The sequence below is a fragment of the Nycticebus coucang genome, chromosome 11, assembly GCF_027406575.1.
Source record: "Nycticebus coucang isolate mNycCou1 chromosome 11, mNycCou1.pri, whole genome shotgun sequence".
Taxonomy (NCBI): Eukaryota; Metazoa; Chordata; class Mammalia; order Primates; family Lorisidae; genus Nycticebus; species Nycticebus coucang.
Genome location: NC_069790.1, coordinates 49,521,985 through 49,536,600, shown reverse-complemented (window position 1 = coordinate 49,536,600; position 14,616 = coordinate 49,521,985).

Sequence of the window (14,616 nt, the reverse complement as noted above, 5' to 3'; positions counted from 1 at the left end):
CACTATATGCCAACTAGATGTACGATGGAGAAGAAATATATTTTAATATAACACTGGTGTTAACAAAGATAATGGAAATGTTCAATCCTTCCCCACAGCTCCAGCACTAAAAACAAGCAGATAACAAATTTGAATCGTTAATCCTGATGGTAGAGTCATGAATATCAAGCCACAGAGAAGGATCCCTGAAGGCAATACCCTTACCAGACCTACTATTTAGCAACTAAGTCTTAACCCCGAAGCCAGAGGGATTGCTAAATCAGAGACTGTTACCTCAAACCTTGGATTCTTAAAGAAAGCTAAAGTAGTTAAAAGTTTTTGGTATCTTTAACTTCTGAAAACAATACACAAAAATTTTGTCTTGAAAAAATATTCCCTATTTAGGCCTTAGGATTTTGGAGAATAAGGTCAAACAAAATTATGTCATAATCAAATGAGCTCTATCAAATATGCAAGATAACAAACTAGGATGAGAGGCAACCTGTAAAAATAACAATCAATGCATTTAGAAAACCTGAGTTTTTCAAATATTGTGCTTATCAGTCTAGGATATAATATAATCTTACTAAAAAGTTTAAAGAAATAGATTCTAAAAATTAGTAAGCAACGATGAACTAAAAAATGGCAAAGTTAGAATAGAAAATTTACAATTAAAAATCTAATTTTTGAAATAAAAAGAATGATAAAACGCAAAATAGGCATATCAGGCAGATTTAATTAACTTGCATTGCTCAGGAGAGTAGGTAATATGTTGATTAATTTCAAATTTTCTTAAGTATGCATGGTAAAATTTCAAAATAGTAACAAGTTGTAGAAATTAAGGGTATAATTTTAAAGGAAAGAAAGAAAAGTATGGAGAGACAAGATGGCGGACTGAAGCAGCTTTCCACAGAGGCTCCCATCCAGAAGGAGAGTTAAGGGACAGGAATTTAGTAAGTATCCTGGTGGATTTGAGCCACACCAAGAGAGAAGGTTGAAGAACGCACACCAACACCGCTGAGGCAAGCTGTGATCACAAGGATGCAAACAAAAGCAAAACGGCTCACTTCTGGATATTCTGAAACCACACCCCTTGTCTCCCTGGGCAACCAGAGGAGGCCACCAGGGAGCAAAGGATTTGCCTGACGCTGCTCACACACCCGGGAAGCTTCCAGGGCAGGGCCGACACAGAGAGGTAATCGGACACAAACCTCCAGCAGCAAAGACGTTTGAACTCAGAACAGCCCGTCTTCTGTAGGCGATTTTAGCAAGAAACAGAGACAGAACCCCGCAAAGTTGTCTATTCTGTTCTGTTCTGTTAGCAGCATCCATCAGGGACGGGCTAAGCCTGAGTGAACACCTCCCCCCACCACCTGCATGAAGCACTCAAAGATGTCAGGCCCCATCTCCTCCTGCTAGATAGCAGCAGACTGCAGGGGCCTGGCAGACTTCCTTCTAATTCAGGCAGGTGCAAACTCCTGGAGTATCTGTTCACTACAGGCAACTGGGTTAGCCATCTAGAGAGATACCGTGACTGGGTCCAATGGAGGGGCAAAGTGGGGAAGGAGACATCAACCTTCCCAGACTGATCTATTTGCTAGGTGGCTCCTCCTGACTCCACGCAGCACTGGAGTAAGCCATATCAGAGGAGTCACCAGACCCCTGTGATCCAGTTCCCAGAGACCTCTTGAACTCTCCCACCTGAGACAGGTGCCGATTGAGACAATCGATTTGGACCTTTTGAACTGAACTAATAGACTGAGGACTTTTCAGGCGGTGCCCTGGGTATGCAGTTGTAGGAAGGTTTGATTTTCCTTTTCCAACTGGTGCCAGAGGTGGGAGGGCGGGGTGACTTAATTGCTGGTTTTTCCACACAGCTGAGACTTCAAGCAAGAGTAAACGTTACAATGGGATCGAACAGAAACCAGCTGAAAATAAGACAGAACCACTTAGCCCCACCACACAAGACACGGCCCCAGTTTCTCAGGCCAGAACACTGTTCTGAGGCCCTCGATAAAGCCCAAAGGGAAAAATCAAAGGGAGTAAAATAACCATGGGGCGGAATAAGTGGAAAAACTCTGGTAACATGAATAACCAGAATAGATCACCCCCCCCCTAAGAAAAGATATGGCAGATGTGATTGAAGATCCCATTCATAAACAACTGGCTGAGATATCAGAAATCGAATTCAGAATTTGGATTGCAGACAAGATTAATAAAATGGAATTAGGAATTTGAGGAGAAATTCAAAAGTTGTCTCAAGAATTTAACGAATTTAAAGACAAAATCACCAAAGACTTAGACACACTGAAGCAAGAATTTACAGCCCTCAAAGATATGAAAAATACAGTAGAATCCCTCAGCAACAGAATGGAGCAAGCAGAAGAAAGGATTTCTGACATTGAAGATAAAGTTTTCGAACACTCCCAATCTCTCAAAGAGAAAGAGAAATAGAGAGCAAAAATGGATCACTCACTCAGAGAACTCTCAGATAATTCAAAGAAAAGCAATATACGAATAATTGGGATTTCAGAGAATGATGAAGTGGCCTCGAAGGGCACAGAGGCCCTTCTGCATGAAATTATGAAAGAAAATTTTCCAGACATGCCTAGAGAATCTGAAATTCAGATAGCAGACAGCTTCAGAGCCCCAGCACGATTCAATCCCAATAAGTCATCCCCCAGGCATATCATAATTAGCTTCACTAAAGTTAATATGAAAGAGAAGACTCTCAAAGCAGCCCGGTGAAAGAAAACCATTATGTACAAAGGAAAGTATATTAGAATAACTGCAGATCTCTCTGCTGAAACTTTTCAAGCCAGAAGAGGGTGGTCATCCAATTTTAATCTCCTAAAGCAAAATAAATTTCAACACAGGATCTTGTATCCAGCCAAACTGAGTTTCATTTATGAAGGAGAAATTAAATACTTCAATGACATTCATATGTTGAAAAAATTTGCCATAAGTAAACCAGCTCTTCAGGATATTCTCAGACCTATCCTCCACAATGAACAACCCAATCCTATACCACAAAAGTAAACTCACTCAGAAACTTTGGATCAAACTCCAACTTCCACACTGGCGAAAGGATTAAAAATGTCCACTGGACCTTTGAAAAACTCGATACCCAAAACTCCACCAGACTTATCAATACTCTCCATCAATGTGAATGGCTTAAACTGTCCTCTAAAGAGGCATAGTTTAGCTGACTGGATACAAAAACTCAAGCCAGATATTTGTTGCATACAAGAGTCACATCTTAACTTAAAAGACAAATATAGACTCAGGGTGATAGGATGGTCATCCATATTTCTGGCAAATGGTAATCAGAAAAAAGCAGGTGTTGCAATTTTATTTGCACATACAATAGGCTTTAAACCAACAAAAGTAAGGAAGGACAAGAATGGTCACTTCATATTTGTTCAGGGTAATACTCAATATGATGAGATCTCAATTATTAATATCTATTCACCCAACCAGAATGCACCTCAATTTATAAGAGAAACTCTAACAGACATGAGTAACTTGATTTCCTCCAGCTCCATAATCGTTGGAGATTTCAACACTCCTTTGGCAGTGTTGGATCGATCCTCTAGCAAGAAGCTGAGCAAAGAAATCTTAGATTTAAAACTAACCATCCAATATTTAGATTTAGCAGACATCTACAGAACATTTCATCCCAACAAAATTGAATACACATACTTCTCATCAGCCCACGGAACTTATTCCAAAATTGACCACATTTTAGGTCACAAGTCTAACCTCAGTAAATTTAAAGGAATAGAAATTATTCCTTGCATCTTCTTGGACCATCATGGAATAAAACTCGAACTGAGTAACAACAGGAATCTGCATACCCATACAAAAACATGGAAGTTAAATAACCTTATGCTGAATGATAGCTGGGTCAGAGATGAGATTAAGAAAGAAATCGCCAATTTTTTGGAATAAAACAACAATGAAGACACAAACTATCAGAACCTCTGGGACACCGCAAAGGCAGTTCTAAGAGGGAAATTTATAGCACTGCAAGCCTTCCTCGAGAGAACGAAAAGAGAGGAAGTTAACAACTTAATGGGACATCTCAAGCAACTGGAAAAGGAAGAACATTCCAACCCCAAACCCCGTAGAAGAAAAGAAATAACCAAAAATAGAGCAGAATTAAGTGAAATTGAAAACAAAAGAATAATACAACAGATCAATAAATCAAAAAGCCAGTTTTTTGAAAAGGTCAATAAAATAGATAAAACTCTGGCCAACCTAATCAGAAAAAGAAAAGAGTAAAATCTCTAATATCATCAATCAGAAACAACAAAGACGAAATAACAACAGACTCGTCAGAAATCCAAAAAATCCTTAATGAATATTACAAGAAACTGTATTCTCAGAAATATGAAAATCTGAAGGAAATTGACCGATACTTGGAAGCACGCCACCTTCCAAGACTTAACCAGAATCAAGTAGAAATGTTGAACAGACCCATATCAAGTTCAGAAATAGCATCAACTATACAAAACCTCCCTAAAAAGAAAAGCCCAGGAACAGATGGTTTCACGTCAGAATTCTACCAAACCTTTAAAGAGGAATTAGTACCTATTTTACTCAACCTGTTCCAAAAGGTCGAAAAAGAGGAAGACTACCCAACACGTTCTATGAAGCTAACATCACCATGATCCCCAAACCAGGAAAAGACCCAAAAAGAAAAGAAAACTATAGACCAATATCACTAATGAATATAGATGCAAAAATATTCAACAAGATCCTAACAAACAGAATCCAGCAACACATCAAACAAATTATATATCATGACCGAGTCGGTTTTATCCAGGGTCTCAAGGCTGGTTCAATATACGTAAATCTATAAATGTAATTCAGCACATAAACAAATTAAAAAACAAAGACCATATGATTCTCTCAATTGATGCAGAAAAAGCCTTTGATAATATCCAGCATCCCTTCATGATCAGAACACTCAAGAAAATTGGTCTAGAAGGGACTTTTCTTAAACTGATAGAGGCCATTTACAGCAAACCGACAGCCAATATCATATTGAATGTAGTTAAATTGGAATCATTTCCACTCAGATCAGGAACCAGACAAGGCTGCCCATTGTCTCCATTGCTTTTCAACATTGTAATGGAAGTTTTAGCCACCGCAATTAGGGAAGAAAAGGCGATCAAGGGTATCCATATAGGGTCAGAAGAGATCAAACTTTCATTCTTCACAGATGATATGATTGTGTATCTGGAAAACACTAGGGATTCTACTACAAAACTCCTAGATGTGATCAAGGAATACAGCAGCATCTCAGGTTACAAAATCAGCATCCATAAATCGGTAGCCTTTATATACACCAATAACAGTCAAGTTGAAAAAGCAATTAAGGACTCTATCCCATTCACAGTAGGCCAAAGAAGATGAATATTTGGGAATTTACCTAACAAAGGATGTGAAAGATCTCTATAAAGAGAACTATGAAACTCTAAGAAAAGAAATAGCTGAAAATGTTAACAAATGGAAAAACATACCATGCTCATGGCTAGGAAGAATCAACATTATTAAAATGTCCATACTACCCAAAGCAATATATAATTTCAACGCACTCCCTATTAAAGCTCCACTGTCATACTTTAAAGATCTTGAAGAAACAATACTTCGTTTTATATGGAATCAGAAAAAACCTCAAATAGTCAAGACATTACTCAGAAATAAAAACAAAACAGGAGGAATCACACTACCAGACCTCAGACTTTACTACAAATCAATAGTGATCAAAACAGCATGGTATTGGCACAAAAACAGAGAAATAGATGTCTGGAACAGAATAGAGAACCAAGAGATGAATCCAGCTACTTACCATTATTTGATCTTTGACAAGCCAATTAAAAACATTCAGTGGGGAAAAGATTCCCTATTTAACAAATGGTGCTGGGTGAACTGGCTGGCAACCTGCAGAAGACTGTAATTGGACCCACGCCTTTCACCATTAACTAAGATAGACTCTCATTGGATTAAAGATTTAAACTTAAGACATGAACCTATAAAAATACTAGAGGAGAGTGCAGGGAAAACCCTTGAAGAAATTGGTCAGGGCGAGTATTTTATGAGGCGGACCCCCGGGCAATTGAAGCAGCTTCAAAAATACACTACTGGGACTTGATCAAACTAAAAAGCTTCTGCACAGCCAAGAAAACAGTAAGTAAAGCAAGCAAACAGCCCTCAGAATGGGAGAAGATATTTGCAGGATATATCTCTGACAAAGGTTTAATAACCAGAATCCACAGAGAACTCAAATGCATCAGCAAGAAAAAAAACAAGGGATCCCATCGCAGGCTGGGCAAGGGATTTGAAGAGAAACTTCTCTGAAGAAGACAGGCGCACGGCCTTCAGACATATGAAAAAATGCTCATCATCTTTAATCATCAGAGAAATGCAAATCAAAACTACTTTGAGATATCATCTAACTCCAATGAGACTAGTCTATATCACAAAATCTCAAGACCAGAGATGTTGGCATGGATGTGGAGAAAAGGGAACACTTCTGCACGGCTGATGAAATGCAAATTAATACATTCCTTTTGGAAAGATATATGGAAAACACTCAGAGATCTAAAAATAGATCTGCCATTCAATCCTGTAATTCCTCTGCTGGGCATATACCCAGAAGACCAAAAATCACAACATAACAAAGATATTTGTACCAGAATGTTTATTGCAGCCCAATTGATAATTGCTAAGTCATGGAAAAAGCCCAAGTGCCTATCGATCCACGAATGGATTAATAAATTGTGGTATATGTACACCATGGAATATTATGCAGCCTTAAAGAAAGATGGAGATTTACCTCTTTCATGTTCACATGGATGGAGCTGGAACATATTCTTCTTAGTAAAGTATCTCAAGAATGGAAGAACAAGTACCCAATGTACTCAGCCCTACTATGAAACTAATTTGGGGCTCTCACATGAAAGCTATAACCCAGTTACAACCTAAGAATAGGGGGAAGTGGGAAAGGGAGGAGAGGGAGGGGGGTGGTGGGTAGAGGGAGGGGGATTGGTGGGATTATACCTGTGGTGCATCTTACAGAGGTATTTGCGAAATTTGGTAAATGTAGAATGTAAATGTTTTGGCACAGTAACTGAGATAATGCCAGGAAGGCTATGTTAACCATTGTGATGAAAATGTTTCAAATGGTCTATGAAGCGAGTGTATGATGCCCCATGATCATATGAATGTATACAGTTAAGATTTAATAAAAAAACAAAATGATAAAAAAAGAAAGAAAAGTACATTTAGAAAAATTTATAAAAAGAAAAAAGACATCAATTCTTTTAAATTAAAAAAAGGAGTATAAAAACATGACAAAAAAGATAAAGTAAAATCATGAAAATAAAGAAAATTCTATCAATAATTACAATAAATTTAAATAGGTTAAAATATCACTTCAAAAGATTGATATTTTATTATTTACTTAAAATGTATATCTAGGGCAGTGCCTATGGCTCAAAGGGGTAGGGCACCGACCCCATATGCCAGAGGTGGCGGGTTCAAACCCCACCCTGGCCAAAAACTGCAAAAAAAAAAAAAAAAAAAGTATATCTAACTCACAAAATATTCTCTGCTAATAAGAGACAATTGATAATACAACATAAGGACATAGAATGGAATAAACATAAAGAAATCGCAAAAACTTACATATGTATAAAACCATAGTAAATTTAAAAAAGATAGAATAGGATGTACTTGACGAATTCTAATAAAAATCAAAAGCTCAGTAGCTATAATAGAATCAGAAAAAATATAGCCTTTAACACTAAAAGCATTATTGGGATTAAAAGGGTTACATCATGTGTAAAAAATCCAATGTACCAGAATAACATACTAATTCTTAATTTACATGTACTTACTAAACTTGGTGAGATGACATATATGTTCATTTGTTGCAATATAGTAAGCATTTTCCTATGTATATGTATCTTATAACATCACATTGTATAACTTAGGTGTACATAATAAAATTTATTTAAATGGATTTTTTTAATTGTCTGAAAATATATAAATCAAAAATTGATAAAGCAAAACTGCTAAATATGTTATTTTCTCAAAGTCTAGCATATTAAATGGACTGAGATATAGCAAGAATGTAGAATATTTAAAAAATAGAATAAAATATTATTTAGGGAACATCTGTTAATCCTTCTACTCAACAAGGGACTTTACCTAACAATTGCAATCAGTGTAACCTGGATTATTGTACCCTCAATGAATCCCCAACAATAAAAAAAAAAAAAAAAAAAAAAACTAAAGGACACACATATTTGTCAGACACAAAGACATTTGTAAAAGTTGACCACGTAATATACCATAAAGAATGGATGGTAGTTTCAAACCATGCCTACAAATAACTTTCCATGGATATGTGAGTTCTATGTCATATCTCCTTTGATCTGGGAGCCATTGTATTTGTTTCGAACAATTGGAATACAATGGAAATGACACTATGTGACTTCCAAGAATAAATTATGAAATGGTATGCTAAATCTGCCTCATTTGCTCTTGAATTACTGAGCCTCAAATGAGAAGTCCACCTAAACTTAGGTCACCAAGTTAGAGCATCACATGTTAGCCCTCTGGTCAACTGTCCCAAATGAGTCCTGCTTCTCAATCATCCTTGCCAAAGTACCAGACATGAGTGAAATCGTCTAGACCAGCCCAACTGTTGACGCCACATGGAACAAAAGAATTATCCAGATGAGTTCTGTCTAAAATTCTGACTCACTAAATGATGATATATTAAAATAGTTTTTTTATAACTCAACAGGTAACTCAAACAGCAAGTCTTTAAAAAATTATTAAAATGAGAATAACATAGGCGGTGCCTGTGGCTCAGTGAGTAGGGCGCCAGTCCCATATACCGAGGGTGGCAGGTTGGGACCCGGCCCGACCAAACTGGAGCAAAAAATAGCCAAGCACTGAGGGGGGTGCCTGTACTCCCAACTACTCAGGATGCTGAGGCAAGAGAATCGCCTAAGCCCAAGAGCTGGAAGTTGCTGTGAGCTGTGACACCACAGCACTCTACCACAGGTGACAGAGTGAGACTCTGTCTCTAAAAAATAAATAAAAATAAAAATAAATAAAATGAGAATAACATGGTTTCTCTCGCCTTTCTTCTTCCCGATGCACCCAATTCCAATTCCAATTCTCTTTATTCTTTCTAAATAAAATTTCTTTTTTTGCCCTGAAAAACAAAAAAAGAAAGGGAAAGAATAATATAAGCCACATTCTCTGATCTCAATGCAATCAAACTTGAAGTCAATAACAAAAAAAAAAGAAAAACCTTGAAAAATTTCTTATGTTTAGACAATCAAAATTACATAACTCATGGAGAAAATAAAATATCAAAGAAGAAATTTTGAAATGCTTATTACTGTTTTTAATCAAAATTTTTCATATAAGAGCCTATTGAATAAGTAAAAAGTGATAATTTGAGGAAAATGTATAGACTTAGAATTAGAAAAGGAGAAAAATTGAAAATGTTGAACAAATTATCTAAGAATTAGTATAAAACATTCTGGAAATAATAAAAAAAATTCTGGAATGATAAATATGGATGAATTTTATTTTTCACTTAAAGTTCATAAATAAAAACAAAAAGAATTAGTAAAGAAATTTTAGAATAAACCCAAAGGCCTCCTATGCTTAGCTTAAAACTTTGCAAACATGTAGGAGATATGTAGACTTAATCGTATAACGTACACAACTCTCATTCTCATGCAGGATTAGTCATCTGCAACTAATGCCTTCATTATTTTCATGAAATCTTGACTTAATTTTTTTTATTATTAAATCACAGCTGTGTACATTAATGTAATTATGGGGTGCAGTATTCTGGTTTTATATACGATTTGAAATACTTTCACGAAACTGGTTAACATAGCCTTCACTGCATTTTCTTAGTTATTGTGTTTTATGACTTAATGATTTGTTTCAGGTAATGAAGGAAAGTGAACTGTGCCAGTGAGATCGCATTAGCCATTGAACTAATGTTGAGTCTAGGTTAAGAGTCCCCTGATAAAATACTATGGTCATATAAAATGCTGCTATCTAAATAAGGTTTACCTCAGTGGCATCACTTTTTGCTTTTTTACTGCTTTCTTCTCATTTATTTCTCATTGCACAGCTACCTTCTGATTCTTTAGATCTTTCCAAGAATATAAATGTGATACTTTTGTTAAGGCTATAGTGATGTACTAATACCTGACATTGACATTCACCTAGTACATTTTTGCTGACTCATACATAAGATAAAAATGTAAAAGATAATATTCTTCATGTTTTTATGTATCCTCTCATATATTTACATACCATATATATTTACAAACCATCTCCAAGAAACATGAATAAATCAATAAATATACAGTTCAATATTCTTTACCATGCTCTCTATAATCTGAAATATAGCAGTCTGGAGTAAAGATTCATTTTTATCACAACAGTACACCTTTTTTCTTTGTACTGAGCAGTGTTTCACCTCAATTCAGCACATCTTTCCCTTTGGTATTGTCCAAGAACAATGGTGTGCCTTCTTAAATTCTTCTCAGTCTTCGTAAGTGCAAATTCTATTTCCTTCAATTATTTAATGAGCCTGAGGTAAGACCTCTAAAGGAACCTCTGCTTTAATAAGTAGTAGCTAATGATTAGAAAATAGATTAGTGGTATAATTGTCAAGAACTTCCTGTGGTAGATGTCATGTTATAAAATAATTTTTATTGTCATCTTTTGTATGTTTAAAGATGACAAGATACTGATCGTTTTAATATTAAACTTTCTATCTTATTGACAAGACAGGAATTTGTTTCACGATTACTTTACTCTTACTGTACAAAATATCTATTTTCCCCTTCAGCTGGGATAACCTGTGATTGCCACCTTGATCAGCACTATGTCCTGCTCCTGAGCCAACTCATGATAATGACATCTGTGATTACTGAGCACTTACTGCGTGCCAAGTAATACTCAGAATTTATGTATACTAGTTCATTTATTCACTATGAAGTGGGTGCTATTTTCATCTTATTTTAAAATAAAGAAACTGATGCACAGAAAATTTAAGTAATTTGTACAGTGTTATAGTTAGTAAGTGCTGGGGTATGGATTAAGATAAAGAGGCCAGTCATTTATGTACTCCATTATGTTAGAATAAGAAAAAAGAAAGAAGAGTATCAAAGTCATACAGTGGTGGTTGTTACAAGAGGTGGTGCAAACATGGAAAGGGTTGGTCAACAACATTTATACTCTTCTCCTCCTCTCTTCTCCCCACATTCTCCCGGTTCCTTTGTTTCTTTATATGGTTCAAATGCTGAAAGCGAAGCCAAAGTCTCCTTCTGAGGTGGAATCTGTAACATTTCGACAATCTGAACAACACGTGAACTCATTATGAGATCTCGCAACCAAAGACCCCCTTTGTTATTTTTCATGAGATTATCTCTGCTTTTTATTCAGTCATCAATTTTGCAGTGCTAACTGCTGTGCTAGACAAAAGGAGAGAGATAAAGAAAATAAAAAGCATGGCTTCTACTTGTTAAAATGTATACATCAATTGGTTACTCACAGTACGTATGCAAGGAAGAAATGAAAAAGAAAAATGAGAAAGGTTCTCAAAGCAATGTTGAAATATAAAAATGATCACATTGTCAACAAAGCACAACCACAGGAAAGAAATGTTAGATGAAATTATTTTCATAGTAAAATAGCAGTGTTAATGGAAGGGCTTCTGGACAGCAGAGTTTAGAACCAGTTTTAAAGGTGTGGCAGGGAATTGCTTGTGCACATGTCATCTGTTTCTCTACAGATCTGAAGCTCTGTTGTTGGCAACAGGTTGCTACTCTTCTGACAATGGTAATGACAGGATTATCTCCATTGCGTGATGCACAATGGGCTCTTTGAAGTGCAATGCTTCATGATCTCATTACTGTATATCACTTTCCTATGCCACATTGCCTGAGTACTTCGTTGGTTACACATTATTTTGTGAGATGGAAAAAACACAGCTCTGCTTTCTGGAAAGACAGTTGTTACAAACATGCTCCATCTCTAAAACCTTTAAATATGGAGTATTCCTTCAGTGCAAAGCAGGAAGATACAAGTGTCATTCATCTTCTGCCCCTGCTCTCCAAACTCTCTTGAAGAAAATTATTTCATTTTGGACTTTGTTAGGGAGAAACTAAAATTCTAAGATCCCAAGAGCCTTAGGGACTAGTGGTGAGAATCTATAACCAAAGAGCTCAGCAAAAAGAGAATAAAAGTATAAGAAAGGGAGAAGAATAAATAATGAAAAGAGGCACAAAAGAGGGCAGGAGAGGACTTACATCAAAAGTTCAAGGCAGAACCCTGCATGTCAAATTTTCTAAACTGGAAGAATTTTATAAATTTTATTTCCTTCAGCAATTCCTTATATTTAACGTGTCAAAGAAAATACAGTTCCTTTTCGGCCTCCCCAGTTCTGCTCATCTTTTGACTGAACCTTTTACAAAGTAAAAGGCAAGCTCTGTGTTGAATGCTGGTGGTCAGAATAACTGGTTTCTCGGGCTTCGATTTGGGAAGGAGAGATTATCTGGCCCCTGGTCTGGCAGATTGAGTTCAGCAGCTCTGTCCTTTCACTTTGTAGTGTTGGGAGGACACATGTTTTTCCCTTCCCTTTGCTATTCAGTTTTTGTTTCTTCTGAAATCTCAAGAGGGGGCTCATGGGACTGTCTCAGTAAGTAGTAGATCTACTAAAATATGAAAAAAAAATAACTGGGCCCATCTTTTCAGAAATATAGATCCACTTTATGCTTGATTTCTGACTTTCTGATCTCTCTCTCTCTCCTCTCCTCCCCCCCCTCCCCACACTCTAGTCTAAATAAATCACTTAGAAGCCACATGATTTCTCAAGTTTTCCTGCTGGAAATGTACAAGAAAAATGATGTTCTGTCATTTTCATACTTTTGCAGGCAGAGTTAAGCAATCCTTATTTCACCAAGAGATTTTCTGAACCAAGAACTGCCAGTGGTATTGTGTCTGCTTTCCTATATCCCTCACGTTTCTACTGTATCTGCTCTCACGATCACTAAGCTAAGAGAACATTAAATGCCTTCGGACCACACACGTGAGCTTTTTCCTACACCCAGTTGCTACCCTGAATATTTTATCTGACTCTGTAGTTGACACAAAGACATCATTCCTCCTTCAACAACTGCCTTTGTTGCATGTTTCATCTCTAAGAGACAGATGTGCTATACTTCTATAATTTGGTGAGGAGGCAGAAATTAGGATTTCTTTCAAGTTCTATTGGTCTAACATTTTGAAATAGGATAGAGCTTAGAATTACAGCAGGACCTAGATCTTCCTCAATGTTGTATCTTATGTTTCAGAATAGTTTGGCTATTATTAAATCATCATTTAATGAGGACATAAATGATGAATTAGAAAATGAAGACGACAATTTTGGGTAATTAGTACTCTCTGTAAATTGGCAAGATTAATGGAAACAGCCTTAACATCAAATAATGAATTAGTGACAACGGCTTGTGCTTTGGTATAATAAGCTTTATATTTACTATAAAATTAGTGAAAACTTGTGTGTGTGTGTTTATATAGACCTATGGAGTTGAAAACAACATTAGAGATTATCTACTATCATCTTTTTCATAGGACCACAACATGAAAGACTATCCACTTGTTTCTGTGCTTTACCTCAAAGTTGTAGAAAATCTCACAGTTTTTTACTAAATTAATTTTTTCTCTAGGCTATTAGAAAGATAATTGTAAAAGATACTTACAATTTCTCTAAGTCAACTTCTGGGAGTAGGAAGAAGGAAATATGAAACTTCGAAATTTTTGCAAGATTTTTATACAATCAGCGATACTGGTACACCTTGATGTCCCAATGTGTTCACATTAAGACAGACAATTTTATTTACTCTTTCAGCTATGCCAGAATAGAGAGAAAGACAAATGAATGTATATTGTTTGCTATAATACTATACTATATCCTACAAATAATCTCATTTTATCTTTACACCAACTCAGTAATTTTAAGTATTTCACCCAATTCCAAGAAGACAAAAATGAATCTGGAAGAAGCCAGTCAAGCTTAAAAGTGGTATCACTAAGATTTAATATCAGATTTGCTCCCTGGCCCTAAAATCTATATTCTTTTCATTGTATATGAGAAATTCTGGAGAAAAAAAAAAACTGCTCCTAAAAAAAACTAAAAACTGTTCTACTCCACTGAAAAATGTCCATTGTTCAAACATGAGTTGGAAATGCTAAATACGATTCCTTCTCAAATGAAGAAAATGATATATAAAGTGACAATGGAAATCAGTGCTTTCTGTGATTGTAAAGTATCTACATACAAGATCTGGGAATTTCCATGGATTGAGAAAATTATGCAATTTGTATATTTGGATCAAGCTTTCTGTCACACATTCAGCATGTATTTGTTGTATGATTATCTGTGAGGAAATGGAAATACCATGCTTAATCTTCCTTTGATAAATAATCAAGTTGTAATAAGATAAATATTGTCAAAAATGATGTGGTAGATTTATTACTGTCAAATGTTGGGGAACCAGCCCCAAACTTCACAATGGT